Here is an 11,906-nt window from a genome sequence, read left to right on the forward strand (position 1 = left end):
TTCACTATATACTAAAAATAAATGTCCAATAATACTTGTTCAGTTTGAAAAATATAGTTTATTTTTTTTTGCTCATTTTACTCTTGCTATTAAATATTATTTATCATTCAATATATTTTTCAAGAGATTAAATTTATTATATTCAAAACATAATATAGTAAACTTACCTCTATTATCTATTGTTACTTAACTTGTGTGTCAAATCAATAGTAGACAAAATTGTTAGACTGATGAAGTAACATTTTAGTAATCTATTGTAACGCCCCGAATCTGGTATCCGAAACGCTACACGATGCTCATGACCCTGAAGGACCACAAGCTAACCCATGACTAATATCTATAACTGAGCACTGCATAATATATTGTATAAATGCGGAAAAAGGCTAAAAGGCCATAAGGTTCAAATATCTGATAAAACATAACATCTGGAAATACGGTATATCAATACCAAAACAAAACTGAAATAACTGTTTGAACATGCTATAGTCTGGAAGCCTCTAAACTGTCTAAAAACTGTGGAGTTGATGGGACATGTCCCCAACTAACTCTGGACTACTGAAATAATAAAGAAATAAAATAATCATGCTATCCTTGAATGATGAGGACTCACTGCTAGTCTGGCTGCTGAACGTCTGATCTACTAAGGATGCTTTGGAGCTTGTGCTTCTGAACCTATAGTATAAAATATCATAGCGCAAATGCGTCAGTACGATTGAATGTTGACTGAATAACATGAACAGAGAATACATGCATGAATATGTGAACTGTGACTAAGATCATGATATCACTGAATCTAAATACTGATAACATAAGTTTCGTAGGACTGATATACTATTATCTGAATGACTGTATCTGACAGTCCTATTTCTGGTGAAACTAGCTGAGTTCCGTACTGAGCTGGGTGACTGTATCTGATAGTGCTGAATTTTGTAGAACTATCTGAGTTCTATTACTGAGACTGAGACTGAGACTGTAACTGTGGGAAGTAGTCATCTAACCGACATACCCCAAATAAGATAATATAATTGAGTTGAGGTCCAATCTGTAACTCCAATTGGAAGGGTGTCAATACCACGCCACTGGTAAGGACAAGCTATGAGTAATCCCTCATCTAACAGGTACTCTAAGGAGAATGGTAGGACTCTCATATAACAGGTTAAGCCACCTCATCTACCCTTAACTAGCAGGTTTGATGTCTCAACCTACGCTGGCTATGTAGTTCTGAAGCGCAAGGATTGCTTCTAAGAATCACACCCTCTAATAACAAGTGAGTTCCCATCATTGGGCTCACTCGGTGCTGAATCCTACTCCCATATGGATGGACACTGAACATGATTAAATGAACTAAACAGGGTTGCATTCATTGAGTTCTGTTGGCTGAATAAATATTACTGAGATCTGATAATTGACTGAGATTACTCAGTTTTCCTGAGTCATGAGACTGACTGAATTATACTGAACATGGCTTGACTAGAGTATCTTGAAAACTGACACTGGCTCTAGGCACACAGCTAAATTGTTAGGTACAAGTACCCCAAGGACTCGATGGCATGAAACTGGCAAGACATGACATTTCTTGACACATGACCATAGTCAACAATTCACAGTACAATTATTGGGGGGTTTCATGAAGTATTCACATGCTATAAGCTTACACATGAACAGAAAAACATGTAAACATATCATAATTTCATAAGCCTAATCTCATGAGCATTACGTCAATCCATTATAAAGCATAACAATAACATAGGAGTCATATCGAACATAAAAGAGAAACATAGATTCATCAATTTTGGTCACAAACAAGTCATAAGGCATAATTTCTATTCTCTTAAGCATTTTATCAAACACCTTGCATGTATATCTTTAGGCTTAGGCATGAATATTGAAATAATACATCATGACAGTAATTTACACTTCCAATGCAAAAACTTCAACCACATGCTAACATATTTTCATGATAGTCATAAAAGACTTCAACTTACAAATCAAACAACAACATAAACATGGATATAATTCAATTCATACTATGGAATCCAAAGTTTACATTTCAAATAGGGTTTCTTGAGCTTCATGGGAGAAAGGAACCCATAAATCAACACTTGACATACCTAGATAGATGATTTCTTGAAGATTGGTGGAGAAAAGCTTGAATTCTTGACTTGGAATTAAACACCTAGGGTTTCTTGTTCTTGGCAATTGATTTTTGAGAGAAACCTTAATTTGGTGTTGTGGATGAATAATGAAGTTATGAGCTCTAGTCTGGTATAATTAGGCGTTAAAACGGGTGGGAAAAAACTCAAATACCCTTTTAATAATGGCTTAAAATCACTGATTGGAAGTGGCGACGGTTTGGGCGACGGTCCGTCGCTGGCTCAACGGTCCGCCGGTCCATCCTGTCGTACTTGACCAGAACCTGAACTTTCTGACTCGTCTGCGATGGTCCGTCGCTGGATCGACGGTTCGTCGGTCCTGACCGTCACACTTGGCCAGATTATTGGTTCACTGTCTTAGCTGAGACGGCTTGGGCGACGGTCCGTTGATCTGACCGTCGCTTCTGGGCAGTTCCGATAGTTCTCTGTAAAGCGTCCATAATTTTTTACTCCGATACCGGATTTGGACAAAATTGGTATCGTTGGAAAGCTAATTCAATTTTTCACATGATAAAAAGTTGAAATTGGAAAACTTCTAGCTGATTTAAACATTAATCATTTAGGAAGTCATCACTAACTCTTCTGAAGACTAGATTCGACTTAAAGAAAGTTCGGGGTATTACATCTATGATTTCATTTATTGCTAATTGACTTTACATAAATAACCAAATGAACAAAATACTATAACCAAAAGGATATCACCTATGTAATGATGGGATATCCCTATCATATATGGAACTAAGTTGTTCTATCTTGTGTAAAAATAAGTAATTAAAAATCAGAAGAAGGTGTTATGACTATAAGTCCAGAAATTGTGATTTCTAAGTAACATACATACATACATACATACATACATACATACATACATATATATATATATATATATATATATATATATATATATATATATATATATATTAGATGGGCAGTACGGGCCCAACACTTTATTTTATCTCATCTCAAGAATCTTGCTATTTTTCAAAAACTGCAGGTAAAATGAGAGCATAGTACCTTTATCGAATGCTTGAGTTCAAGAATATTAAAAGAAAACTGCAAAAGTTTTTGACTGTTGATGAAATCTAGTATCCTTCTAAGTATAATGAATAACATTTGAGCAATTTTCTTATGCTTTTCATTCCTTTCACATACAAAACAGAGGGGGAGAGTGAGAAAGAGCTTCTTATCACTACTCCAATTACCATAATGTACAGATCCATAGGTGCTTCATTTTGTAAAATAACATCATCTCTTATAGGAAATTACTTCGCTTTCAACTCAAAAACCTGCATAATGTAAAAATAACAAGAAGAAATCAAATCAGCTATTTGTGTTATTAAGCAACTTATTTCTTTGTGCTAAGTTTTCCTAGTGTAGCCAATCTCAAGATAAATATCCCTCTAGGGAGACCACAGTTATTGCACATCAATTTCCTCCAACTCTCTTTTTGGAATTGACCTCTAAGTTCCACGTATAACTGCTTGGTGGAGAGTTTTTTAGGAACATCAATAAAAATGTTTTTGTTTCTACCACTGTAGCAGTGGATTCATTTCACCCATACTTTTTTTTTTAGCACAGACATTCCAAAATAATATTTTAATTGCAACTTTGTTCCAGGTGGCTATATCAAATACATTTAGACCCAAGTAAAGATTATTTTGTGGAGTAAAGCCTACTTACCTGCTCTTAATATCTCTATTTTAGAGCAAGTCGGTCTAGCTTCTTACTCTTTTACCTTTCAATAAGTCGAAATAGAAAGGGGGGGAAGATATTGTCTGCGTTGTTCAAGTTATAATAGATCTTATCCCTAGCTAGCAAGGCTTTAAAGATTTGTTTTCCCTGAAAAGAGAAAGTTCCTACATGTAGCTTCAATGTCTTCAATAGCCTTCCAACTATGAGAGAAGTAAATTGTGTGCGTGGACAACTAATCCAAAAGGAATCACAACCCATGCTTCACCACCCTTCTTTTAATCCTATTCTCTTGTTGTTGTTTTTTTTCTCTGGGAATGAGAGATGTGAGTAGTTAAGTATAGGATGCTAAATTCAAACCTCTAAAAATGAATTACCACTTCTAGTAAGACATAAGTAGTATGCAGCAAGCTCAACAAGGATCATACCGAAATATTACCTTTGGAGAACATTTCAACCCATTTGTGAGCATTCAGTAAAGCAACATCTTAAAAGGTCGAAACAATTAACCCTCCTACTAGCATAATCAAGCGATTTGAATGACAATGAATAAAAGAAAACTCATTATAAATTAATCCTGGATGATTAATGCATAAGAACAGAATTAACTTGACAGCACAATGTTGTTATGCTATGATAACTTGAGATATTAAGCAAATTTTTTTAGAAGAGCAACATACGAATAAACAGTTGAAAATGTTAAATTATAACTTATTTTTTTCTAATCATGTCAAATTAGATGAATGTCGATGCTAAAAAAAACGGTGAACTTTCAAACGTAATAAGAAAAAATAGAAAGGATGATGACATTTGTAGCTAGGTTTTACTAAAAAAGAAACTATAAGTGAAGTAAATCATCATTTGACCTTTGTTGTATAAAATGTTAAAACTCAATCTTAATGAACCAATATAATAATGCATTATATGAGACTGAATTTCTCTCAGTTCAATCTAAAACTGATCCAACATAAAAAAATCCTCAATTGCCTAACTCGACATTTAGAAACTTAATGGTTGTAAAAGTGGAGGGTCATCCTCGGTCCTTTTGATTAGACCATCTGTTGTTTAACATTATGGATATCTATTTACAGGCTTAATTGATAGATATATTCAATTTTTATTTCATGGGTGTATATAAGTTTTTTTAATTATCGGATTTTTTGACATCAAATTAAACATGATGCAATAGATTCATCTTCATGGCATATTTCCACAGTTTAATTCTTTTAGAAGTACCTTCTCAAAAAGAAAAAAAAAAGAATTTTAGAAGTACTTCCAAAAATTCTTTATATATCTGATAATTATAGCCTTTGGAAAATAGATATCTGATTATCACCGGTACCGAAAGGCATATCTATCAAAAGAACATCTAGGATCCTCCAATCAACTTCCTTTGTCAACTGGTCAAGGGCTTTCATTACCTATAATTGTATATTTGGGTCTAATTGGGCTTCAATAATTATATTCTACCTCTTCAAAGTGTCTCACCCAGCATTAGAATCTTTAGCTCAATTTATAACCTTAAATGTGTTAAGTTGAATAATATTAGTCATCATTTATAGACAAAAACGTACTATAGGCCCTTTCCACACAATTGTTTCCCTTTCGTCTGCAAGAGATCCAATTGATATACATTTAACTTTACAACTTTCAATTGGAATCATCTTCCTATCTACCCAAATAACACAATAAGCAAGCAAGACAAGAAAGAATAATAACAATTACAGCAACTATATGTCTATGCAATTATTATCGGAGGATAGGGCATGTTGATACTAAAATAAAGATATTTAAAGCATCACTATTGCTCAGTTCTAGCTTTCCCTGGAGGTACATTATCAAAGTAATTGAAGGCACATAAATATCCACATCCAGCAATCTAGCTTTAACTCTACACATTTTCTCAAGTGAAACAGCCAAATTAACTGCAAACAAAACATGGTCATTGACCAGGAAACTATTATTGTGAAGCAAATTAAAATCATTATGCAATAATATACTATTGGTGCATCATATATATGAAGTTTTATTTAATGCTCAAAATCTTCATACCTAGCTAAATTCAGTATAAAAAATCATAAGAAAGAAAAGAATAATCAACATTTCTGCCATAAATATCTCAAGCATCCAGTTCGATTGCAATATATACACAAAAATTTAATTTTTATTTTCAGCTAGCTCAGTTTGTTAGAGATAGCCCACGCTTTTGATAGTTTGTTGGAAATTTTTTTTTATAGTTATTCATTGCTCCACTTTGTATAAATACACTCAAATATAACTGTTAAGACGTGAACGAATACAGTCAATTTTAGCTTGTTACATCTTTTTGCTTCTTCCACTCTCTACCAATTTACTTCAGTATTTCAAAAATTTTTGTTATCCTTAACTGAATCTTCGCCTTCTCTGATTTAATCAAAAACTTCTAAAGTTTTGGCATCATAATACCAAGTGTACTAATATTAATAACAAAGACACGATTCAACTAATTTATAAATCAACTACACTAATGGAGGATACAGTATTTAAGTTACAACCACACCAGGCTTAACGACACCAGTTTCAACACAACCAACAGGCACAATTCCAATACCACCAATCTTGTAGACATCCTGAAGTAGGAGATAGAGTGGCTTGTCTAAGGGTCTCTTAGGCTCATTAATCTGGTCAAGAGCCTCAAGTAGGGTTGGGCCTTTGTACCAGCCGAGATTGGTTGATCACTCAATTATGTTGTCTCCTTCAAAACTAGAGAGGGGGACAAATGGGATTTTGTTAGCACTGTATTCAACCTTCTTAAGGTAGGAATAAACTTCCTTCACAATTTCATCATACCTAGCATTGGAGTATTTGGGGGTGGTAGCATTCATCTGCAGAAGTACAAAAAAAAATTAACTAACTTGCAACATCAATTTTTACTTTAACATAAAAGATAACAATAAAATAGACTTTGTTACAGCAACAAATCATTTGCTTGACACCAAGGATGAAAGCAAGCAATGTCTGCTCATAGGTTTATCCATCCTTGGAGATACCAACTTCAAAACCACCAGTGATGGAGTCAATAATAAGGACAACACTGTTAGCCTAGGAGGTACCAGTAATTATATTCTTGATAAAATTCTTGTGTCCAGGGCATCAATCACAGTGCAGTAGTACTTTGTGGTCTCAAACTTCCACAAGGAAATATCAATGGTATTTACACGGTCAGCCTTCTGCTTGTCAAGCACACAAGCATACTTGAAGGACCTCTTGTTCATCTTAGATGTTTTTTTCTCTAATCTTTCAATGACACTTTTGTCAATGCTACCAAGCTTGTAAATCAAATGGCCAGTAGTGGTGAGATTTTTCAAATTACTAAGTCAAAGCTACACAACAATTTTTAAAGCAAATTATATTTCATATGAACATTCACATAAAATCAGGAGACTTCTTCATTGCTTATGTGCCAAATGATCACACATAATACCTCATTAATCGATAAATTAACATCTAAAAGATATATTTATTTTTACGTGAATAATTCATTATTGAAAATAATGTCTTTTGTGAATTCTTAAGATCTGATTGTTAATATTATCAAAATAAAGCATCATAAGATATTTAATCATATATGAAAAGACCTTAAAAAACTACTTGCAGATACACTCGCAATATCAAATAGCATTAGACAGTTCAAAGTAAGAGATTCAACTTGCAACATACAAGTAAGGTTAGAAGAAACAGTTAAAATGGACATTTGATAGGAAGCAGAGAACCACTTGACACAAGATAAGACGCACATCAAACAATGTATTAAAGAACTTCTTTTTATTCAATAAAATAATTTTATTAAATGAAAACACTCAATAATATTGTATACTGAGCATCTAGATTAATCAATCATAAATTGCTTATAGAAATAAGAAAATCATGTCACATTTAGGAACTGTAAAAGAACTAACTCAGCACGAGATCATGAAATAAGTAGCCACTGTCTATTCTCTAATCATCCTCTATGATTTATCCCAAAAGTTAAAGGATAAGCACTCTCCATTTTCATTTACTAAATCAAATTACATTAAGACGACAAATTCAATTTGCAAACATTACTAAAGTCCATTTATTTTTACCAATTAAGGACTTTAACAATTCTAGCAAAAGTCAGAATACTATAACATAACTCCTCAGTTTTCACCAAAATGTTTTTGAATTTATACTTTGCCAGAATATAACAAACAAACTACAATAAATACTACTCAATTCTCAAAAAATTAAGGACAGCTATATGAATCCTCAATTCTATATCAAAGGTCATTCTATATTTTTATCAGACAATGCATAACAAACCAAAAAAGTAAAAATAGAAAAAAATTGGATAAAAGACAAAATAAATTTATTTCATTAATGTATTAAGACATTACTATGCAAAGCAAAAACATATGACAGGAAGAGGTTCAAAGGTCATTTTTCATCTATATGTATCCGATTACAAGTTATATTTTTTGACTTAGAATTAAAAGCTCGCAAAAGAAAAAAATAGTAAGATTTAAAATTTTAAAATCCATCTTTGTCTTAAAGTATCAATCTTTTAACACAAAATTTTAACAGATAAAAGATCTCAACAACAAATAGAAAAAATAGAAAAGAAACAATTCATAAAACTTATAAAATATGCATATGAACTAAACAATCAAAATTTCATAACTAATTGTAAAATCAGGAAACCTTCAATTCATAAAACACACATGGATGAAAATAACATGTACATGAACCAAAAAAGCAAAATCTCACAACTAAAATTCAAGAATCTTTCAGAAGGATAATTAAAAAATTTAACTTTTTCTTAAAGATTCAATCTTTTAACATAAATTTAACTCAATAATGGACCTCAATCCATCCCACTCCACCCGCAAAAAAAGAGATCTTGACAACTAATAACAAAATAAAAAAACTCAATTCATAAAACTCAGAAAATAACATGTACATGAACCAAACCAACAGAATTTCATTGGCCATAGTAGTGACATTACCTGAGAATGAACAACCACAATTATTCCTTTTAGCAATGGCTAGGGATTAAAGATCATTTAAGAGTGAAGAAGAAAGAGAAAGTTGATAAGAGAACTACGATGTGAAAGCTAGAGTTTTGGTACAGTTTATTTTCTGTGCAAAGTAGATACACGTGATTTGATAGGAAATATATAGTACACGTGTTAGTTAAAAAGGAAAAGAAACCAAGTACTAAGGCCAAAAATAATGTACAAATCAGGTAACTTTTTGTATAACCTACTGATATTGTGTTAATGTACAAATCAGGTAATATTTTGTACAACTCATTGATATTGTGTCAGTACTTTTCTTGTTGGCTTATATAATAGGGTGTTATATATATATATAATATTGTACAACCCATTGAGTCAGTTCTTTTCTTATTGGCTTATATAATAGGGTTGTATATACATACACACAAACACACTAGACATCGAAGGGCATATATGTTTTATCTTAATTTATGTTATATGTTTTATCTTAATTTATGTAACACAAATATAATTTAGATAATCAATCATTAAAATAACTAGTTTACGTACCCGCGCGATGCACTACTTTTAATAATTTCGTATAGAGATATCTTGTTAAACTTAAAAAATAATTCAAGTATTATATTATGTTTTAATGAAATTCCTCTTCCTCTCCCCTCCTCCTTCCTTAAACCTCAAACTTTGACCAAATCTATAAAGTAAAAATGTAACGACCTAAAAATTTGGTGAAATATGTGAAATTTGTGATTTTATGTGATTTGACTATTTTACTCCTTTTAATAGTTGCATTATGGTATTTCTGGAGTGTGTTAGTGATTGTCACGGTTCTCGATGTATCTTGGTACCATTTATGCGACATTGTGATTTTTGATGGCTTCAAGAGCCTTATTTTGAACTTATGTGGATATCTTTTGATCCGTGTGATGAATGACAAAATAGACTGTGCCAACAACTTTGAATATAAATTTTAGACTAGGTAGACCATTGATTCGGATTCCAATGCATCCGAGCTCATTTAGACCTGTTGGTCGGAAAGTTAAAAAATTAGAAATATGGGTATGAAACCCACATTTGGTCGAAATGACCTTGGATGAAAATTTGACTTTGCTAATGTGTCTAAAACATCGATTTTAGGGTGGTAACATATTTGATTGGGTTTTATGGCTTTTGAATCTCATTTCGACCCTCGATTTGAAAAATTGTGATTTTGAGTTTCGGAGGTCAATTTTGTGAAGACAATAATTTTTTTTGAAAATATGACATCGCCATTGAGTCCGGAGAATTGAATTTAGTGTGATTACATAGTTCGTTAGTATATATCGGACTCCAAATGAATCCCGGGCACCCCATCAAAATTTGGGTTGGACTTCAAAAATAAACTGCACCAACTCGCGATAGCAGGGCTGCTAATGTATGCTGGTAGTATAAATGGCTCTACAACGGAATACAACATCACGACCACCGGTCATCCTCACGCCAACGAGTAGAGTACCGCAATACCTAGGCCCATTAACCTTTATAAACTTCCTCCCCTGCTAGTTTCAGCCTATCTGGGAGGAAAATGAGCTAGAAGAGTCGAGTCTGATAAAACCCGACCTAGCTGGGAAGAGGATCTCAGGTCGGCCGGAGGACTCACAATTTCCCCGGAGGTTGCAATTCTCTAAAGCTGGAACTTCATCCCAAGCTTCCCCAATCCGAGCTGAAGTGAAAGTAAAAGCAATAAAGGAGCAAGTGAAACCTACAAATCGGAGCTCGCAAATGGGGTAGACACTTACTTATGTACCACCATTGATGAAAGGAGAGAAGCTGATAGTACAGCTAGAGGAAGATGATATACTAATACAGGCCAACCATTGGAGCATAACACTGACAATATGTGTATTGGGAGATACTCCATACTTCAAAACAATGGCAAATTATATAGCCCATATATGGAATTTTGTCTCTAAACCATAGGTACTATACCATGATAATGGCTATTACATTTTCAAATTTGCTACACTAGCTGATAGAGAGCTAGTGATGCAATCAAGGTCATATACATATAGGAACAGATCATTGATCTTGAAGAATTGAATGCTAGACTTTGAATTTAATCCTGACTACCTGAACAAGGTTCTCTTGTGAGTAAAGTTCCCTAGCCTACCTCTGGGTTTTTGGCCGACGGAATCACTGAACAAGTTAGCAAGTGTAGTGGGGAAGCCGATATACACAGATAGGTATACTGCTGAGATGGAACGAATTTCATAAGCAAGGGTATTAGTTGAGGCTGACATTAGCCATACCTTACCTATACAGGTGGAGCTCAACACCCAAATGGGGACCATACAGCAGGATATTACATATGATTGGATCCCTAAATTTGCAGAGACTGTAAGGATTTAGACATAATGTTGATGAATGTCCATATAAGAAGGGACCTGAGAAAGAAGAGCATGACAACCCTCCCCTACAGCAAGGGAGAAGGAGGAGAAACCATAGACGTAGGAAGGTAATCCAATAATGGGAAGCTAAAGAAACTGATAAGGCCAATCCTGAGCAAATGAAAGAACTAGAGCCAACTATTGACAAGAGCCAATTAGTATAACAGTATGATACTTCTCATTATGCATTGGAAATGAGTGAGCATGCAAACCAGATATTTCCTAGTCCAACTAAGGTTGAAAATATAGTAAAAATTCAAAGTAAAGAAAATGAAATAATAGGTGAGCAAGCAAATACTAGTGCTCGAGGTGGAAGTCAATTCAAACCCTTATGATTGTGTGCTCTTGGAACATTAGATGGCTTAATAAGCCCTTTAAGTAGAAGTAGTTGAAACTCTTTCTGAGGAAGAATAAAATGAAAATTATGGGAATAATTAAAACTAGAGTGAAAAGTCAAAATGCTAATAAAGTCAGAACTAACATAGAAAGAGACTGGAATGCATAGTATAATTATAGTCATACTACAAATGGGAGGATTTGGTTTATCTGGCAAAAACATATTCAGGTAATAGGTACTACAAATGGGGGATCAGTCTATGCACTACAAGGTAGTCAATACGAATACC

At 33.5% G+C, this 11,906-nt stretch overlaps 1 pseudogene; it reads right to left on the bottom strand.

The window, feature by feature from the left end:
- Positions 1 to 6,240: 6,240 nt before the first annotated feature.
- LOC107853940 lies at positions 6,241 to 7,108 on the bottom strand (annotated as a pseudogene).
- Positions 7,109 to 11,906: the final 4,798 nt, after the last annotated feature.

This window comes from Capsicum annuum, chromosome 1 (genome assembly GCF_002878395.1).
Source record: "Capsicum annuum cultivar UCD-10X-F1 chromosome 1, UCD10Xv1.1, whole genome shotgun sequence".
NCBI lineage: Eukaryota > Viridiplantae > Streptophyta > Magnoliopsida > Solanales > Solanaceae > Capsicum > Capsicum annuum.